Here is a 20,864-nt window from a genome sequence, read left to right on the forward strand (position 1 = left end):
GCTTCCACCAAAGCCAAGTAGAATAGAAAAAGGAGTCTCAAAGAAAAATCAGAAAATACTCGATTAGCCAAACGGTTTCTCCTTCGTTTAGCTGAGAAATACTCTTATGTTTTGCCAAAAATTGAGACAAAATTCCGTTGTCCTTTAATACATCTCTTTTTGGTCACTTGATTAAACGGTAAACGTTCTTCCTATGCATTAGAAGACAGGGAAGTGTTTCCATGAGAAAAGCAGGGATCCATGCCCCAGTTTCCACATTTTCAGAGAGCTATAGCAACAAATTCTGGGGAAAGGGCATGGCAACCCACTCCAGTATTCTTGCCTGGGAAATCCTCTGGACAAGGGAGCCTGGCGGGCTACAGTCCGCAAGGTTGCAGAGTCGGGCATGACTGAGCAACTAAACCAGCCCCACCGGCACCAGCACCGCAGCAGCAAATTCTAGAATTATGTAAGGAGGAAAGTCATAGATGCCCCTGGCTCGTGAAGCCCTGGTACTCATTTCTGCAGACTTCAGTGGGAGAGTAGGCGGAAGAGAGAAGGAGAATAGCACATAGATGTAATTTTTAATTTCTGGAAATGTGTCTCTCATCGGAGTAGAGATGACAGAATGTTGTATTTGGAAGGAATTTAATTTTTCCAATCCAGCTGTCTACGCAATTCATAGATCGTCTCATCAGAAACCCGTGAGAGGCCTTCATTAAAGATTCAGGGACTCATTGCCTTCTGAGACAGTCCCTTCTATCTGTGCACAGATTGGAGGTTCCTGCTTGTTCTGAAACAAAAGATCTTTCTGAAGGGTCTCTGCCTGATTTCTCAGGGAGTCTTTGCCAGCAATGCTGAACAGCTTTTAATGAAGCAACTTGTGTGATTTGGGGTCTTCCCTGGTGGCTCAGACGGTAAACAATCTGCCTGCAACGCAGGAGACTCGAGTTCAGTCCCTGGGCTGGGGAGATCCCCTGGACGAGGGCGTGGCTACCCACTGCAGTGTTCTTGCCTGGAGAATCCCAGGGATGGGGGAGCCAGGTGGGCTGCCGTCTGTGGGGTTGCACAGAGTCGGACACGACTGAAGCGACTTAGCAGCTGCAGTGTGTCTGTCCACTCCAGGTCTGGGCTCCATGTTTCCAAGCTCTCTTTTCCCATGGAGGACTTCCTGTAACTCCCTCTGTGAAGGTCACCCTTTCGAACATCTGTCCACATTCTTAATAACCGTGTTGAATGCGTCAGATGGCTCAGAACCGAGAACACCGCCCTCGGGGTAGTCTCACCGTGAGGAATGGAGCTATTCCTTATTTATTGTCCTCATGTTCATGGATTCATTAATAAAGTCAGAATTGTACTAGCGTTTGATGTATTTACACTGTTGATTTATACTGAACTCATAGTGAACTAACTTTTAAAAATAATTTTTATATACTACTCTCCCACACATAATATTTATGGATTTGTTTTTCTTTTTTAATCATGAATTTGAGGCTTTATATAAATATTTCATCGTTAGGTTAAAGTACTATCCGTGAGTGAAATAATGTTTAGGAAAACAGAGTCAAAAATATATACAAGGGTGCAGGATTGATGGTAGAGTTTTTTTTTAATCTTTGTTGTTATTTTTTAAACTAATTAATTTTAATTGGAGAATAATTACAATATGGTGATTTATTTTTTGCCATACAGCAACTTAAATTGGCCATAGGTATACATGTGTACCCCCATCCTTTTTTATTGTTACTTTTAAAAGTAATTAATTTATTTTAATTGGAAGATTATTACTTTATAGTATTGTGACGGTTTTTGCCATACATCAATATAAATATTCATTGGAAGGACTTAGCTGAAGCTGAAACATCAATACTTTGGCAATCTGATGCAAAGAACTGACTCACTGGGAAAGACCCTGATGCCGGGAAAGATTGAAGGTGGGAGGAGAAGGGGATGACAGAGGATGAGATGGTTGGATGGTATCACCGGACTCAGTGGACATGAGTTTGCGTGAACTCTGGGAGTTGGTGATGGACAGGGAGGCCTGGCGTGCTGCGGTCCATGGGGTCGCAGAGAGTCGGACAGGACTGAGCGACTGAACTGACTGGCGTACATGTGTCCCTCCCCATCCTGAACCCCGCCCCCACCAAGACTTCCCTCCCATCCCAGCCCTCCAGGGTGGCACAGAGCAGCAGCTTTGGGCTCCCTGCATCATAGAGCACACTCGCCCTGGCTCTCTGTTTTCCGTTGGGCAATGTGTATGTCCCAGTGCTATTGGTTAGTTTTGAGTCTCTGTTAATGTCGATATAATATTTGTGCCCTCTCAAAAAAGTAAACGTCTTGCTCCTCTTACGGGCTTGTTCCGAAGGGTTGAGATATGGACCCTCTTTTTTTTTTTTTTTAATTTATTTATTTATAGCAGTGTCCTGTCTTGGTTGCAGCCCTCAGGATCTTTATTGCAGCTATCGGGCTCAGTAGCTGAAGGTTGTGGGTTCCAGAGGGCAGGCTCAGTAGCTGAAGTGCGAGAGCTCAGTTGCCCCACTGCATGTAGGATCTTAGTTCCCCGAACAGGGATCAAACCTGGACGCCTTGCATTGGAAGGTGGATTCTTAACCACCGGAGCACCAGGGAAATCCCTGGATCCTCTTTGCTAACTCATTGTCTGTTCTTTCCAAATAACATCCTCTGGAACACCAATATCGTCACCCAGGTAACCAAAGGTGCTGTCACACAAGTTGGAGTTGAGAAATGTGTTCATGGCCTCCAAGCCCCGTATCTCTACAAGTTCAGCATCGGCTGTAACACTGGCCTGTTAAACAGCCATCCGTTTGTGGAGTCATTTACACATCTACCAAGGGTTTCCCTAGTGGCTCAGCTGGTAAAGAATCCACCTGCAATGCAGGAGACCCCAGTTCGATCACTGGGTCGGGAAGATCCTACTCCAGGATTCTTGGGCTCCCCTGGCGGCTCAGCTGGTAAAAAAAAAAAAAAAAAAAAATCTGCCTGCAATGCGGGAAACCTGGGTTGGATTGTTGGGAAGATGCCCTGGAGAAGGGAACGGCTACCCACCCAGTATTCTGGCCTGGAGGATTTCATGGACTGTATAGTCCACAGGGTTGCAGAGTCGGACGCGACTGAGTGACTTTCACGTTCACGTACTGTTGATGGGAATGGAAACTGGCGCAGCCACTGCAGAAAACGGTACAGAGGGTCCTCAGAAAACATTTACAAATGGAACTCCTGCGGGATCCAGCAATTGCACTTCTGGGTGTGGATCCACAGGCATTGAAATCCGGATTTCAGAGCAGTCACTGCATCCCCGTGGGCCCGGATTCCACCCCTGCTCATGTAACGAGATCACACACGCTGCAGCCAAGAGCTTGCTTGCGGAAACTCAGAGATTCCATGTGTCTCAGCTAAGACCCGGCACGCCAATAAACAGATAAACAAATAGAGACTTCCCCGATGGTTCAGTGGTTAAGCATCTGCCTGCCCACACAGGGGATGCAGGTTTGATCCCCGCTGTGGGAAGACTGCTTCTCCATCACTACCCAAATTCTTGTTACCTGAATGCTCGCCCTCCAGATTCATGAACAGAGTGGATTCAGATCTTCTTTGGAAGACAGAAAGACCCTCTGTTTCTGTCCTTTAAAAATGGACTCTGGTGGGTTTTTAAATTTTTTTTTTTTTTTTTCCAGAAGCAGTGAACAGTTAAGAGATAAGCCTTGCAACACAGGAGTGTATCAAATAAAAGAGAACCTCAAATACAAAAAAAAAAAAAAGGGAAAGAAATGTACTTTGGGCAAAAGCAGTCATTTCAGAATATAGCTTTTTAATTTTTTTAATATAAATTTATTTATTTTGATTGGAGGCTAATTACTTTACAATATAGCTTTTTAAAACGTCAGAATTTCTATGGCCGATTCAGGTTGGTGTTTGGTAGAAACCAACACTCTAACCTAAAGCAGTCATTGTTCAATTAAAAGTAAATAAACATTTAAAAATAAAGCTGTCAGAATTTATTAAAATCATCTGCGTACAAGCAGTTTACTACATAATACTGTGGTGAACCGAAGGATTAGCTGTAAAATGTTAGCCTGCAGGTTCTTCACATGGACAGGTCTGTACTGCACACTAGCAGAGTCTAGTTCACTAAACCTAAGTTCAACACCAAAGGCCCCTGCTGCTGCTGCTGAGTCGCTTCAGTCGTGTCCAACTCTGTGCGACCCCATAGACGGCAGCCCACCAGGCTCCCCCGTCCCTGGAGTGGGTTGCCATTGCCTTCTCCAGTGCATGAAAGTGAAAACTGAAAGCGAAGTCACTCAGTCGTGTCCAACTCTTAGCGACCCCATGGACTGCAGCCCACCAGGCTCCTCCATCCATGGGATTTTCCAGGCAAGAGTACTGGAGTGGGCTGCCATTGCCTTCTCTGCAAAGGCTCCTAGTGTCTGTGAAATAAACCAACCCCTGTCTAATAGGGCGGTATAGTCACACTCCATAAAAGCCGTTTCTGAGATTTCAGGATCTGGAGAAGTGTTACTCTTGATTTTCACGCATGCTAGTAGGAGAGATTGTGCCAGACAATGTTTCAAGAAGAGATTTCAGCATATGATCGGTGTTGGTTTTGGCACAAGCTTTGGTACGTCAAGTGTCTTTCAAGTGTCCTTTCTTGGACGTTCTCCTTCTTCGTTTTCAAGTCTGTCTTGGTTTGGGTAAGTAGAGAAGGATTGTATTAATGAGGTTATAACAGTCATCGTCGAGAGGTCCTGTACCTTGAAAGCTTGCACTGGGCAAAGATTTCATTCATCTTCCTGCCCGAATCTCTTGTTATTCCTGATGGCACTGTTGGTATGCTCTCTGTGGCTTTGGTTTTACTACCACCAACTAGGATAACAGAAGCATTTCTGGGAAGGCTTTACTCAGTGAAGAGTGCAGTAGCTAGGATATCCTGTTAATCCCGTGAAATTATGGGAATTTGATTTTCTAAAAGAAGTTTGTTATCAGGACCACTGTACCAGGGGCTCTTGAAGTGAAACCAAAATATTGATGCCGTCGGTGTGACTTTGGACTCAAGTGGTGTAGTGTGTGCCTTTGAAGTCTGTTGCTGTCGAGATATGTGAGTAACATATTGTTCTTTAGTCGCTTCAGTCATGTCCGACTCTTTGCGACCCCGAAGACGGTAGCCTGCCAGGCTCCTCTGTCAATGGGATTTCCCAGGCGAGAATACTGGAGAGGGTTGCCATCTCCTTCTCCTGCAGGTAACATAAGAAGCCTCTAGAAACACTACAGTGATCCTGCTCCTGAGGAAAGCAAGCTGACAGTGTTCATCATGTGTGGATCCATGAGTCAGAACTGGCTGAGCACTGCTCCTCTGTCTGAGCCACACCTCAACAACATTTTTGTTTCATCTCAGAGGTAAATGGCTAGGTTTTTTTTTCCCCCAGATACAAACGGTTCAGATTTTTGAAACGACATGTCAGAAAACATCCCTGCAATGTTCCAATGGAGGCATGTAAATACATGTAAAACCGTATTCTTCTTTTTTCTTGTAATTAAAGTAGGCACCTGGGAAAGCATATAAGACTTTATATTATTACAAAGCTCTTTATACTGCAATTAAAAATAAAGCAAAAAAAAAAAAATAACAAGCGTCTTTGATGCAGGCTTCCCATATGTGTGAATTTCATTAAAAACAGAAGCCTCTTAAAACAGGTGTGTTTTTAAAAGCATGTTATCCATTTTTGCAGAAGAAAAAATACTTACAAAATATTTCTAGTTTAGAGGACAGCCTAAAATATTTCTGTTTTAGAGGACAGCCTGGACATTGAGGTGTCCAGAGCTCCAGCATCCCGGCTGTGAGCCCTTGGTCCTGTTTGAGCCTGTGGTTCAGAGGGCATCTTCCTGGTAGACGTGGCTGCCTCAGACTGCTGGCCTTCGTGTCCCGTGGCCTTCCGATGCCTTGTGTGTTGGGTTATGGCTCTCAATTTACAGTTCTCCTGCTTCCTTCTTCTCTTTCACTCCAACATCGGCTGTGTTTTTGCAGCTGATGGAAACTGCAAGCCCATGTGACGTCTTTTTTTCTTTTTTTTTTCGCTGTTTATCTGAAATGCACGTGTAACTGTTGTGGGCCCTATAGTTTACCTGGCACCTTTATCACACCCTTTTGCAGGAAACCCTAAACATAGGAAGCCTGCTTCCTGCATAGGTCCCAAGGGAGACAGCAGGCAGCATAGGGCCCTAGGGACTCCCACAGAAGAGTCCCATGCCCAGCACAGACAACACATACAGTTCCTGTGATTTTCTTCCTCTTCTTCTTTTAATACAAATTTTTTTTTTTTTTTTGAGCAGAGCATGGCTACAACTCTTATTTTTTGGCAAAGAGTTTGGCAAATTTCCTTTCTCCCTCCCTGTCTCTTTCCCCCTCTTCCTTCTTCTCTTAAGTCATGTTACATCCTTGAAGAGAAAGGCTGGTCAAGGGCAGAAATCCTTAAGTAAGTCTGGGAGCAGAGATACTTAACAAAGTCTGGGAGCAGAGATACTTACAAAGCCCAGTGCTTTGTGTTTTGAAGTTTGGGGTTGTACTTTATTTTTTTCTGTAGAGAATTCGCCAGTGCAGATGCTAGATTAGGGTGGTGGTGTTTACTTGCTTCATTGTCTCTGACTGTTTGCAACCCTGTAGACCCTCCAGGCTCCTGCTGAGCCACCAGGGAAGCCCAGACTCGGATGCCTTCTATCACACTCTCAAGCTTTTTCCTGTATTGCATCAGTAACAAGGTACAGCAGCTATCACTTGCTACAGGACATCCATTAGACAGAGAAGTTGATTATTTAAAGTAGGGCAGTTTACCAGGAAATATGTGGAGAAGAAAAATAGAATCTCTGGGTACCAAATTTGTCTTAGAGAAGGTGAACTAATGTAGTGAATGTAGTCTTTCAAAATATGGGGTTTAATCTCCCGCTTTAAAGTACAGGTCCCAGGACTTTGCTGGTGGTGTAGTGGTTAAGAGTCCACCTGCCAGTGCAGAGGACGTGTAGGTCCGGAAAGATGCCACGTGCCACAGGGCAGCGAAGCCCGTGCGCCACAACTATGGAGCCTGTGCCCCAAAACTAGAGAAATCACCCCAGGGAGACGCACGCACACCACGAGAGCAGGGCAGCCCCGACTCGGTGCAGCTCGAGAAAGCTGGCACGCCGCAGCCAGACCCAGCACAGCCGAAACCAGCAGACGAAGCAGCAGACGAAGAGCACAGGCCCCAAAGTTATTTACAGATTGGTAAATATACTCCGTTTTTAAAAGTGAGCTGAGGTCTATACTCAGTGTGTACGTAGTAGATGGCATTTGTGATTTAATTCTGATACCTGCTATGAACAGCTGCTGGTGGAAAAGGCCCCGATGCTGGGAAAGACTGCAGGCAGGAGGAGAAGGGGACGACAGAGGATGAGATGGTTGGATGGCATCACCGACTCAATGGACAGGAACTTGGACTCCGGGAGCTGGTGAAGAACAGGGAAGCCTGGCGTGCTGCCGTCCACAGGGTCACGAAGAGGCAGACGCAACTTGGCAACTGAGCAACATCTACCATGAAAATGGCTTTTGAATACCAGCCCCCTAAGCACCCTAGAAGACCCTTGCTAAAGTGAAAATTTGAGTCCCAGACAGATTTAGCGTGGACCAACCAGGATGCATCATGAATGCAGGAAAAGACTTCTAATAATCAGCTTCAGTGCCTTACTTTTTTTTTTTTTTTAACATAGATCCAAGAGTTCTGATCACTTCAGTTCAGTTGCTCAGTGGTGTCTGACTCTTTTCAACCCCATGGACTGCAGCAAGCTTCCCTGTCCATCACCAACTCCCGGAGTCTACCCAAACCCATGTCCATCGAGTTGGTAATGCCATCCAACCATCTCATCCTATGTTGTCCCTTTCTCCTCCTGCCCTCAATCTTTCCCTACATCAGGGTCTTTTCAAATGAGTCAGCTCTTTGCATCAGGTGGCCAAAGTATTGGAGTTTCAGCTTCAGCATCAGTCTTTCCAATGAATACCCAGGACTGATCTCCTTTAGGATGGACTGGTTGGATCTCCTTGTAGTCCAAGGGACTCTCAAGAGTCTTTTCCAACACCACAGTTCAAAAGCATCAATTCTTCGGTGCTCAGCTTTCTTTATGGTCCAACTCTCACATCCAGGCATGACTACTGGAAAAACCACAGCTTTGACTAGATGGATCTTTGTCGGCAAAGTCATATCTCTGCTTTTTAATATGCTGTCTAGGTTTAATGTGCTGTCTAGGTTTATGTATATAGGCATTTATTTACTTGGCTGCCTCGGGTCTTAGCTGTGGCAGGCAGGGCCTTCTTTGTGTCATGCAGAATCTTTCTTTCCGGCACTCAGCCTGTCTAGCTGTGGTGTGTGGGCTCTGTAGGTACAGAATATGGTCTGTCTACTTGTAGCACTGGAGGGCTTAGTTGCCCCCAGGCAAGGGGGATCTTCATTCTCCAACCAGGAGTCAAACCTGCCTCCCCTGCACTGCAAGGTAGATTCTTAACCTCTGGACCACCAGGGAAGTCCCAGTACCTCATGTTTTAAGGGCAAACCAAAACTATGTCTCAGATGTTCCCACGTGGGAATTGTCCAGGAAAAGGGAGTTTCTCTGCTTCTGTTTGGAACTTATCTTGCAATGCATAACACATGTGTACACCATAAGATTTATAAAATCTGCTTGGAGCTCTGGGGAATTATGGCTAATTGTGCACTATTTGGAAGAATAATGCATGAAAGTTAATTCCCTTACTTCCTAGTTAATTGTTTTTGTTTAGTTGCTAAGTCGTGTCCACCTCTCCTGCGACCCCATGGACTGTAGCCCTCCAGGCTCCTCTGTCCATGGGATTCTCTAGGCAAGAATCCTGGAGTGGGTTGTCATTTCTTCCTCCAGGGGATCTTCCCTACCCAGGAATCTAAGCTGCATCTCCTTTTTGGCAGGCGGGTTCTTTACCGCTGAGCCAGCAGGGAAGCCCACTAGTTAATTAATCCAGGGTTGAATAGGCACTCTGCTTGTGTATTTGGGCTTCCTAGGTGGCGCTAGTGGTCAAGAACCTGCCTGCCCATGTAGGAGACGTAAGAGATTCGGGTTTGATCCCTGGGTTGGAAAGATCCCTTGGAGGAGGTCATGGCAACCCACTCCAGTATTCTTGCTGGAGAATCCCATAGACAGAGGAGCCTGGTGGGCTACAGTCCATGGGGTCGCAAAGAGGCGAACATGACTGAAGCAACTTAGCACTACAATGTGTATTCTTTTTTGCATTTATAGTTGTAAGGAATAGCTTGGGTTTTACCCCTCTCTGCAAAAAGAAGCAGATCATTTGAATACAAATATCTTTTTTTTTTTTTTTTTTGTATTATTACCTGGGCAGTTTGAATGCAGTTTAACATAATTTGAAAAGAGTAAATGTGTATGATGAAATTAGTGTTATTCCCTTTGTGGCTACATGAACTGCAGATTTACATCTCCACTAAGGGCTTCCCTGGTGGGTTCAGGCTGTCAAGAGTCTGCCTGCAGCGTGGGAGAACTGGCTTCAGTCCCTGCGTCGGGAAGGTCCCCTGGAGGAGGGCATGGCAACCCAGTCTAGTATTCTTGCCCAGAGAATCCCATGGACAGAGGACCATGGTGGACTATAGTCCATGGGGACACCAAGAGTGGGACACGACTGAGCGACTACCACACCGAGCATTATTTGCCTTTACAAGCCGCAGGCCCCGTGGTTTGTGATCATTCTGTCATTTTCAGAGCAGGCTGATGGTATCTGGGGAGGGTGCAGAGAGCAGGGGTTCCCCACTGCGGGGTGGATGTGTGCATCTGAGTTTCTCTTGTTGGCTCCTCGGTGCCTGCTCTGGTTCTGTGGCATGCCAGCTTGCTCCCCCCGAGTCTCAGAAGTTCCCTGCACGGCTGGCAGCCGCAGACTGAGGCTGACACGGGCCGCTGCGCCCACTGAGCGGGTCGTGCTTCCTGGGCAGGGACCGCTGCTGATGGGTGCGTGGCCGAGACCCCAGCTTCCTCAGCAGGGCCCCCCACGAACAGGGGTCTTTTCTTAATGGCCCTTATCGCTGAACCATCAGTAACAGGGCGGATTCCACGGGCTAAGCCAGACACATTAAAGGTTCCGTTTGAAGGTGACCGATGACACTCACCCTCAAAGAGTCCTCCTTTGAAAGATGACACAAGGGTTACGTTTCAGAGGTCGGGATCCCCTAGGGCTGCCTTTCATCTCTCCCAGGGGGTCCCCTCTGTGACACTCAGCACTTGTTGACCGCTGAGAAAGAAACTGCTGGATACGATCAGACCAGAGAGCCCGAGGCCCTCCCGTTCCATCCTGCCTTGCCCGTGGGGCCACCCAAAAACTCCCCGTCTGCATCTCATTCGTGGTGCCTTTCTTCGTAGGGAGCTGCCTGGAGGTTATGTCACAGCCCCGTGAAGAACAACACTCGTGGTTGTTGCTGTTGTTGTCCAGTCGCTAAGTCGTGTCTGACTCTTTGCCCGCCAGGCTCCACTGTCCGTGGGATTTCCCAGGTAAGAATCCTGGAGTGGGTTGGCATTTCCTTCTCCAAGGGAACTTCCCTACCCAGGAATGGATCAAACCTGCGTCTCCTGCATTGGCAGGTGGATTCTTTGTGACTGTGCCACCTGGGAAGGCCACAGAACAGCAGAGCCACCTACAAACACCTAGCTGCTCAGACACCTGCTCTGACTTGATACCTGGTCGGCACGGTTTCTTGTCCAAAGTCCGAGTCAGAGAGGAACCACGTGGAGCCACGTGCTTTCAGCAAAATGGGCTGAACCGGAGAAGCTGCACTCGATGGCCCAAAGTATTGCATTCCTCACTGTCCGGTAATGGCCCGTGAGGTTAACTCGGGCATTTCCCCACATAACCCGGCAAAAGTTTGCGGTTTCTAAAGTCGGGCAGCGGGAGATGCTTAATGTAATGGCTCCTGCGGTTTGTGGAAGTCATTCATGGCCTCTGAACTCCGAGATGTTGGGGATCTAATTGGAAAAGCAAGCTCGACAGCTCATGGGTGAAACTGGGCTAGAAGGAACTAGCTAGCCATTTGGGTTTAGGAAGAGTATACATTTTTTGCTTCTTTTTACTTGCAAAGTTCTTATAACATTGGGCTTCCCTTATGGCTCAGGTGGTAAAGAATCTGCCTTCAATTCTGGAGACCTGCGTTCAATCTCTGGGTTGGGAAGGTCCCGTGGAGAAGGGAAAGGCTACCCACTCCAGTATTCTGGCCCAGAGAATTCCTATAGTCCATGGGGTTGCAAAGAGTCAGACACTGAGCGACTTTCACTTCACTTCACTTGTTATAACGTAGTTGGGAATGCAGTATATAAAATATATGATGTTGGCAGTGATATGCACGATTGTTCTGCGGTGCCAGAATGTGCCAGCTGTAACAGCAAATGAGGTCAAAGAGATATCACGAAGTAGGAAATATTAAATATTATTTAATTTTTAATAATATTTGAATTGATATTTAAATAAAAATATTAATTTTCCCCCCTAAGAACAAGAACATAGGTAGCCCAGGAATGCTTTGCAGACGAATGACTTGGGAATTTAGACTCTGGGAAATTTCCTGCTCTGAAATGAGGAGTCTTTCATGTTGACTAAGGAGAAAAGAATTGGCTGTTGAGATAAAGAGAGGATGGAATAAATCAAGAGAAAAATAAATAAATTTTAAAAAAAGAGAATATTCCACAAAAAATCTTGCTCGACACTTTATGTTAATAGGTATGCAGCAAACTGGTGCCAACAGAAATAAAAGGGAATAGAACCATCGAAGATAACCGTACGTTCTAAGTGTCCTAGTAACCGGCAGAGCTGTGGTGTGACCAGCAAGAAAGTTGGGAAGAAGAAACACAGAGTGGAGGAGGAACAGGGAAACACGTTTGGGGCCAGCTGATCATGACTGATTGGACACAGATGACCAACATGCTCAAGCTGATAAATACTCAAGCAGACACCAAGACTGTAAGAGCAGAGGTGAGAGCTGGGGTCCGGGACGATCAGATGAGATTTAGCAGCAGAAGCAGCAAGACCAAACTTGAGTCGCTGTTTGTTTATTTTTTTCAAATTTATATATATATATTTTATTTGGCTGTGTGGATCTTCGTTGCTGCACGGTGACTTTCTTTGGTTGTGGCGAGTGGTGACTGATGTCTAGTTGAGGTGTGGGGGCTTCTCACTGGGGGGGCTTCTCCTGGTGCAGAGCAGAGGTTCTAAGGCACGTAAGCTTTAAAAGTCGTGGGGCGCAGGCTTAGTTGCTCCACGGCATGTGAAATCTTCCCTGAGCGGGGATCGAACCCGCGTCTCCTGCACTGGAAGGCGGATTCTTAACCACTGGACCACCAGGGAAGCCCCTGTTTTGCATCCCTGAGGGATATTTGGGCTTTTAATACCAAAACATACTAAAGAACGAAGGGAAAGATCTTGTCACAAAATACACGTGCTTTTTGAACATAGTTGGTTACCACGGAGAGGGAAAATAGATTCATTTCGTAAACAACGCAAGTGCCATGTGGTTCGTTTCTCTCTCAGCTTCTCAGGTCCTCAGTAATGCTGGACAGTTTGCTTGCTGGAAATTCTAGTTTAATGTGACCCGGACATTTGACTCTGAAGGTTGACCTCTGCACCTTCACGAAGAATGTATGTTTCTGTGGGACCTGGAGAAAAATAATGACAATAATAGAAGTTTTAATTGATTGATTGATGCTTTTAAATTGTGGTGCTGGAAAAGACTCCTGAGAGTCCCTTGGACCGCAAGGAGATCAAACCAGTCAATTCTAAGTGAGATCAACCTTGAATATTCATTGGATGCTGAAGCTGAAGCTCCAATACTTTGGACACTTGATGCGAAGAGCTGACTCATTTGAAAACATCCTGATGCTGGGAAAGATTGAGGGCAGGAGGAGAAGGGGACGACAGAGGATAGGATGGTTGGATGGCATCACCGACTCGATGGACATGGATTTGAGCAAACTCCAGGAATAGTGAAGGACAAGAGAGCCTGGTGTGGTGCAGCCCTTGGGGTTGACGAGTTTGACACGACTTAGCAACTGAACAACAGCAAGATAAAGCTTAGAAAGTCTTAGCAGAGTTGCTCGTTGGCCAACCAGCGGCTTCTGTTACATTCGGAACTGACATTAGAGCTGATTATAAATGCTTGCAACACACACACATCTCCCCAGCTGCAAGGCTGATTGAAAGGACTAATTAGGTCAGCTTCTAATGTAGCAGCTAAAGCTAGCAGATCAGAGTGATACATGTAGACAAATTCAGAAGAGAGTGTCCCGTATCCATCTGACTGTGCTTGTCCGCCCTCTGCAGATACAGATGCACTGCTGACTCACTGAAAAGACTGGGAAAGTGGCCAGGAACATTCTTATCTTGACATTTAAAAAGGTGATGGATTGAGAGAGGAAAGAGGAGAAAAAGTCATCTGCGCTGAATGTGGGTAGGGGCCAGGCCTAGAGGCACAGAGGCACGTTGAAGCAACAGAGGCAGGCGAGGATGGGGGTGTGGGCAGTACCTTAGGGCTCCTCCCGAGAACCACCTCGTTTAAATTCATCAGGAGGGTGTCCTTGGTGGCAGTAAAGAATCCCCCTGCCAGGGCAGGAGACACGGGCTCCGTCCCTGGACTGGAAAGATCCCCACTTGCCTCAAGGCAGCTCAGCCACAACTGCTCAGCGTGTGCTCTGGAGCCTGGGACCTTCCACTATGGAAGCCCTTGCACCCTGGAGCCTGTGCTATGAAACAAGATAGGCCACAGCGATGAGAAGACCAAGCATTGCAGCAAAGAGTAGCCCCCCCCACCCCACCCCCCGGCTCTCTGCCGCAGCAGTGAAGACCCAGCACAGCCAAAACGGAATCAATATAAAATAAACTCATCAGGCGTAGCGAGGGGTGAGTCCCGGCTGACCCAGGATTCCCAACCACCTGCATTTGTATTCCTTTTCTCCAACACGTTTGCACGTAAGACTTCTGAGCCTCTCCTGAAGATGTAAAGACAAGATCGACCTATACCTACTCTAAATCAATCAATGAAACTTTTGAAAGACAGCTCTTTCCATGCTGGATCTGGTAAAGATCTTTCCCATTCCTGATTCATCTTGAATTGTAAGAGCATCTGACTTCGACTTTATGTGAAATGAAGGAAGTCTTTGACAGAAAATGAGTATGTGTGTGTATGTATTCACACATACTTATGCACACACATAAATGTGTATATATATATATATATATATACACACACATATATGTATTATGGTGTGTGCAGGCATACTCAGTCACTTCCGTGTGTCTGACTCTCTGATTCCACTGACTGTAGCCCACAAGGCTCCTCTGTCCGTGGGATTCTCCAGGCAAGAATACTGGAGTAGGTTATCATGCCGTCCTCCAGAGGATTTTCCCAACACAGGGATCAAACCAGCGTCTTGTGCATCTCGGGCGTTGCAGGCAGATTCTTTACCGCTGAGCTGCCTGTGAAGTCCCATGTATTATGGCGGCAGCTTTAAAAAAAAATTTGTCTTAGTTGCAGCATGTGGGAATCTAGCTGCCTGACTGAGGATGAAACCCAGGCCCTCTGCATTGGGAACTTGGAGTCTTAGCTACTGGACCAGCAGGGAAGTCTCATCAAGGTAGCAGTTTTTATGCAGAAGCAATTCATAGCCCTAAGCTATCTCATCTAAATATAATATATCCTATAAGAATTGATAATTGTACATAAGTTCCAAGCAAGTCAAGGGTTAGATATACAAGCCATTTACTTCCTAGCTGCGTGATCTGATTCTATTTTAACTTCTGTGAGCTTCAATTTCTTTATCTGGACAATTGAAAAATAGATTATATACAGAGACTTTGAGGCTTTGCAGCGTTCAATAGGGGCTTCCGTGGTGGCTGTAAAGAATCTGCCTGCCAATGGAGGAGACATGGGTTTGACCCCTGGATTAGGAATATCCCTTGCAGGAGGAAATGGCAACCCACTCCAGTATCCTTGCCTGGAGAATCCCATGGATAGAGTAGCCTGGTGGGCTACAGTCCATGGGGTCACAGAGAGTCAGACATGACTGAGCGACTAAACAACAACAACCGTGTTCAATAAATGCTAATTTATTCTATTCCTATCTATCACGTATGTACATGTGTGTCTCAATCATGTCTATAGTATTTACATGTGTATTTGTCATCTATCTGTGTGTGTGTATATATATATACACACATATATATAGAGAGAGTATTTTTGGGCTTTCCGAAAATTGCAGGTGGGTAAAGAATCCACCTGCAATGCGGGAGACCTGGGTTCAATCCCTGGGTTGCGAAGATCCCCTGGAGAAGGGAAAGGCTACCCACTCCAGGATTCTGGCCTGGAGAATTCCAGGGACTGTATAGTCCATGGGGTCGCAAAGAGTTGGATACAACTGAGCGGCTTTCTCATAGATATGTATAATGTATATATGTTTGTATTTAAGGCATTTCTGAGGATTCAGTATATGGTTAAGAGACACCCGGTAACAGAGGCGCAGTCAGATGGCAGTGTCAGCGGGAAGGTTATTTATGTCTTCAGCAGCTATAACTTTGCACAAAGCTCATAGCAGAGGTTACTAAATACTGCCCCCAATTTTTGACCAGTTTTAATGCACGTTTCCTAAATGTGCAGCCCAGATGTTGTCATTGTTGCCCTTGGCTTTTCTCTGCACACATAGATTTTTTTCTTCAGTAACGAGCAGTTGGGAAAACTGATGTACGTGGCGGTGGGTGTAGCAGGTATGGTGAAGATGGTGTCACAGGCTTTCCTGTTGGCTCAGTGATTAAAAAAGAAAAAAACCCACCTGCCAATGCAGGAAACGCTGGTTGGATCCTGATTTGGGGCGATCCCACACTCTGCGGAGCAACTAAGCCTGTGGTCTAGAGCCTGGGAGCCAAATTACTGAGCCTCAGAGCTGCAAATACTGAAGCTTGTGAACCCTTACCCACAGTAAGGGAAGCCCCTCAAGGAGAAGCCCAGACACCACAACGAAGAATAGCACTGGCCCTCGGCAACTCGAGAAATGTCTGCGTGCAGCGACAGACACAGGGCAGCCAAAAATAAATAAAATTTAAAAAAAAAACCCAGTTTCATGCTGGTTTTATAGGGAAACCCATGCCTGACACCTGGCCCTACACGTAAATGAAATCCCCGTGGTTCAGAATTTTTTTCTCAGTAAACGTGAGCTTTGTCTGTGTCGTTTTGTTGTGTTCACGTTTGCTGAGTAGTTTTCCATTCATGTACCTGCAAGCCCTGCTGTTGGTAGAGGGTCCAGAGCCTCAAGTGTTTCTATCTCTAGGTGGGGGGGCGGCCCCAAGGGTTCTGCTAAATTAATCTCTTCGAGGCTGGCCTGGGGAGATCGGGGGAGGCTTGTGAAATCTGTACGCCCTGAGCTCTGAGTTAAAGCCTTTCCAGACAGTGTCTTTGTGCCAGTCTAGAGGGAAGAGAGCTTTTATTTCTCGCTGGAGTGAGGCACACGTGGAGAACACAGGACCAGTGACCGCAGGAGGCTCGTGACGAGGCGCGGAAGGCAGACGTCAAGACGGGGGAGGCAGACGTCAAGGGTTTCTGCCTAACAAGCTGCTGACGCGTTTCCAGCAGGGCTCCCCAGTGGCAGCCTCCCATCACCGCTGCTCGCCTCGGGAGCCCCGTTCCGACTGAAAAACATTTGTGTGTTTAAGGGATGTGACCTTCCCCAGGTAGCTTCGATTTCAAGCCAGCCCGGTGCATTCTTTAGTGGAGTCTGTGAACTGTGTTACCGGGGAAAGAGATGATAAACATCAGAGCTGGCTTTACTCACATTTAGAGGACAGGACAGCTTTTGTGGGAGAGACAGAGAGAAAAAAAAGGTCCTGGTCTGATTTTTTTTTTCTTTTTTGTTGAATATGTTGTGTTTTGGCAAGTACTATGGGGAAAGTGAAAGTGAAGTAGCTCAGTCGTGTCTGACTCTGTGACCCCATGGACTGTAGCCTACCAGGCTCCTCTGTCTGTGGGAGTTTTCTAGGCAAGAGTACTGGAGTGGGTTGCCATTTCCTTCTCCAGGGGATCTTCCCGACCCAGGGATTGAACCCGAGTCTCCTGTATTATAGGTAGACGCTTTACCATCTGAGCCACCAGGGAAGTACTATGGGGGGTGGAGAATAAAATATTAATTTACTGTCATGCAGTCATTTTCTCCTGTTAGCAGAAGAGCAGTCCGAGGAAATGAGAAAGCACTCCGCTCATTGAATGGCCATCCCGCTATTGTGGGCGTTGGCACACTACAGCCTCTGGGATGAGTCTGGCCCCTTGCCTGTACTGTCAATAAAGTTTTATTGGAAGACAGTCATGGACACTGCTGGGTGAGCAGTCTGTGGCGACTTTTGTAAGACAAAAGACCTAAAAAAAGACGTTTCTTAGACAGCAGTGTTGAGCTGTGAAAAAAAGATTCTTTGGCCTACAGAGCCTACAATACTGACTCTCTAACTCTTTCCAGAAAAGTTTGCTGACCTCCTGAAAGACCCTTATGCTACTCAGGGACTCCGTTTGACTGTCTCACCTGTGAATTTCTCCGTGATGGATTCTAGTCCAGCATCTGTTTCCCAAAATACCTTTTACCAGCTGCGTGTGGAAAGGAGAGTATTTGAACTGTGCCTACCATGACTCAAGAAGTGAGCTTTAAGTTTTATTGAATTGTAAGTAATGAATTAAGAATCTTTTTTCTTAATTGTTTCGGTTTTGGCCGCGCTGGGTCTTCATTGCTGCATGCTGGGTCTTTCTCTAGTTTTGCTGTGAGGGAGGGGCTGGTCTCCAGTTGTTGTGTGTGGGCTGCTCGTTACGGTGGCTTCTCTTGTGACTCACGGGCTTCTCTTGCTGTGACTCACTGGCTTCAGTCATTGCCAAGCACTGGCTTTGTTGCCCCCAGGCACGTGGGATCTTCCCGGACCAGGGATGGAACCCATGTCCCCTGCATTGGAAGGTGAATTCTTAACCACTGGCCCACCAGGGAAGCCCAGTTTTAATGAATATAAGTGCCTCTATGGGACTTCCTGTGGCTCACTCAGATTCTGGTAAACAATCTGCCCGCAATACTGGAGACCCAGGTTTGAGTCCTGGGTCAAGAAGATTCCCTGGAGAAGGAATTGGTTAACCCGCAGCAGTATTCTTGCCTAGAGAATCACAGGGACAGAGGAGCCCTGGTGGGCTACAGTCCATGGGGTCACAAAGAGTTGGACATGACTGAGAAAGATTGAAGGCAAGAGGAGAAGGGGATAGCAGAGAATGAGATGGTTGGATGGCATCACCCACTCGGTGGGCGTGAGTTTGAGCAAGCTCCAGGGGATGGTAAAGGACAGGGAAGCCTGGGGTGCTGCAGTCCACGGCATCACAAAGAGTCAGACATGACTGAGCAGCTGAACAGCAAGAACAGAAAGGGCCTATATATGGCTATTGGCTCCTCTCTTGGCTGCATGGAAGAGTTTTTTGATTGCATCACAAACCAAGGAAAGAAGGAACCTAGCAAGCTCTGGTCACATTGTGACATTTCTTTTCTGCGTATTTTATTTGTTGGTGCAATTCTAAAATGCATCATTTTTTTCTGCATTCCCTTTCTTACGTTTCATTATTAAAGAAATTAGTTGATTTCTGTATGTTAATCTTGTATCCTTCTACCTTGCTGTAATATTTATTTTCTGGTTTTTTTTTCCTTGTGAAATATAACACATGCACACTTTATACAGAAACGTAGTGATACCATTTTTATTTAATGTGTATCTGATAATGTAGGATTTTAGTTTTTTTTTTTAGTTTTTCTTAGTGCTCTTGATGAAAGTGAAAGTGGAGAGTGAAAAAGTTGGCATAAAGCTCAACATTCAGAAAACGAAGATCATGGCATCTGGTGCCATCACTTCATGGGAAATAGATGGGGAAACAGTGGAAACAGTGTCAGACTTTATTTTTCGGGGGCTCCAAAATCACTGCAGATGGTGATTGCAGTCATGAAATTAAAAGACGCTTACTCCTTGGAAGGAAAGTTATGACCTACCCAGATAGCATATTCAAAGGCAGAGACATTACTTTGCTGACTAAGGTCTGTGTAGTCAAGGCTATGGTTTTTCCTGTGGTCATGTATGGATGAGAGTTGGGCTGTGAAGAAGGCTGAGTGCCAAAGAATTGATGCTTTTGAACTGTGGTGTTGGAGAAGACTCTTGAGAGTCCCTTGGACTGCAAGGAGACCCAACCAGTCCATTCTGAAGGAGGTCAGTCCTGGGATTTCTTTGGAAGGAATGATGCTGAAGCTCCAGTACTTTGGCCACCTCATGCGAAGAGTTGACTCATTGGAAAAGACTCTGATGCTGGGAGGGACTGGGGGCAGGAGGAGAAGGGGGCGACCGAGGATGAGATGGCTGGATGGCATCATGGACTCGATGGACGTGAGTCTGAGTGAACTCCGGGAGTTGGTGATGGACAGGGAGGCCTGGCGTGCTGCGATTCATGGGGTTGCAAAGAGTCGGACACGCCTGAGCGACTGAACTGAACTGAATGCTTTTAAGGGAATGTGTACGATTGAGATTTTGAAATATTGACTATAACGTAGTCATCTTCCCAGTTCATTTCCATCATCAGTTATGTGTGCTTCATTTTTTTTTTTCCTGGGACAGTTTTCCAGATGATTCTTAATTTTACCCTTCTGTTAAAAAACTGAACACTCAGCTCTGTTCTAGCTCTGTTTCATGTCTTTTTCTCCGTCAGTTGGTGCTATCTTTATTATCACCATCTTTTCACTTTCTTTGAATAGTTTTCTTGAGTTGATTTTATGTCTTCAACTGCTTTGAGTTCATAGCACAGGAATCATGAACTACATATATATTTTTCTATTACCTGCATTTTACCGTCAAAATTTCTGTCTCCTTGTGTTTGATATTACCAATTTGGCTAGAACATGATTCGACTTTCTTTTTAATCTTGCAGCTTGAAACTGATTGGTCTTTGATTCTAAATATCTTTGTCTTTCACCAAAGCTGCAGAGTTCTCCACTATTTTCTTTTAATGTTGCCTCTTTTGCATTTAAAAAAATCCGTTTAAATATATTTTGGATCTTTTTATATATTTAGTTAGTGGAATCTAAAACTTTCACTTAATTTTTCGACTTCATTTTTCTGTAGTTCACTCTGCATTGTTTGTATACATCTATATTATAATCTAACCCACTCCCGTGTTCTTCCCTGGAGAATCCCAGGGACGGGGAAGCCTGGTGCGCTGCCGTCTATAGGCACGCACAGAGTCGGACACGACTGAAGCGACTTAGCAGCAGCATATTATAATCTATTAGCATTCTCTTCAGCTATCTTAGTCTCTAATTCTTCCATTTAGTTTTAGTTTAGTTTTTTTTTTTTAACTTTGAACTATCTCTTTTTTTCCCTTAAAAATTTTGCTTGCTAATCTCTCAAAAATCTTCCTGGCTATTTTTATGATATTTTGTTTCTTATGTTGTTAATTCTTTTTTTTTTTTAGATATTTAATGCATATTTATTTTACATCCTGCATTGACAGTTGTAATGCCTGATGTCTTTGGAGGTGATAGCCTACTGTTTTATGCTAATGACTATCACTCTTGGTAGGGGGGGACATCATATATTTTGTGCTTTTTTCATTGTAATATTTTGGATCTATCTCTATGAGGTAGAGACACTTTATGAAGGTGTCTCTGAACCTTCAAACCGTGGAATCTATAAACTATATACATGGTTGGTGCAAGGAGTCAGAGGTGGAGGCTACAAGAAAAGCTTGTGCTCTTGAGCTTTTGAGCGTAGCCTAGTATCCAGAATAGTTTAA

General features: G+C 45.6%; 1 protein-coding gene across 36 annotated transcripts in view; it reads left to right on the plus strand.

Moving 5' to 3' along the window:
- The window catches only part of LOC132657141 (basic salivary proline-rich protein 3-like), a 443,202-nt gene that overhangs the window by 75,107 nt on the left and 347,231 nt on the right, over positions 1 to 20,864 (plus strand). For 11 of the 36 annotated variants that reach the window (XR_009599005.1, XR_009599006.1, XR_009599029.1 and 8 more), the window contains 3 exons: positions 10,411 to 10,539; positions 11,759 to 12,010; positions 17,527 to 17,725. The exons of 3 other annotated variants lie outside the window; for them this stretch is intronic. The gene's annotated coding sequence lies outside the window, so the exon portion shown is untranslated. Of the gene's footprint in view, positions 1 to 10,410; positions 10,540 to 10,629; positions 10,858 to 11,758; positions 12,011 to 17,526; positions 17,726 to 20,864 lie in introns of all 36 variants that reach the window. 22 more of the 36 variants (XR_009599008.1, XR_009599020.1, XR_009599003.1 and 19 more) reach the window with 4 other exon arrangements.

This window comes from Ovis aries, chromosome Y (assembly GCF_016772045.2).
Source record: "Ovis aries strain OAR_USU_Benz2616 breed Rambouillet chromosome Y, ARS-UI_Ramb_v3.0, whole genome shotgun sequence".
Taxonomy (NCBI): domain Eukaryota; kingdom Metazoa; phylum Chordata; class Mammalia; order Artiodactyla; family Bovidae; genus Ovis; species Ovis aries.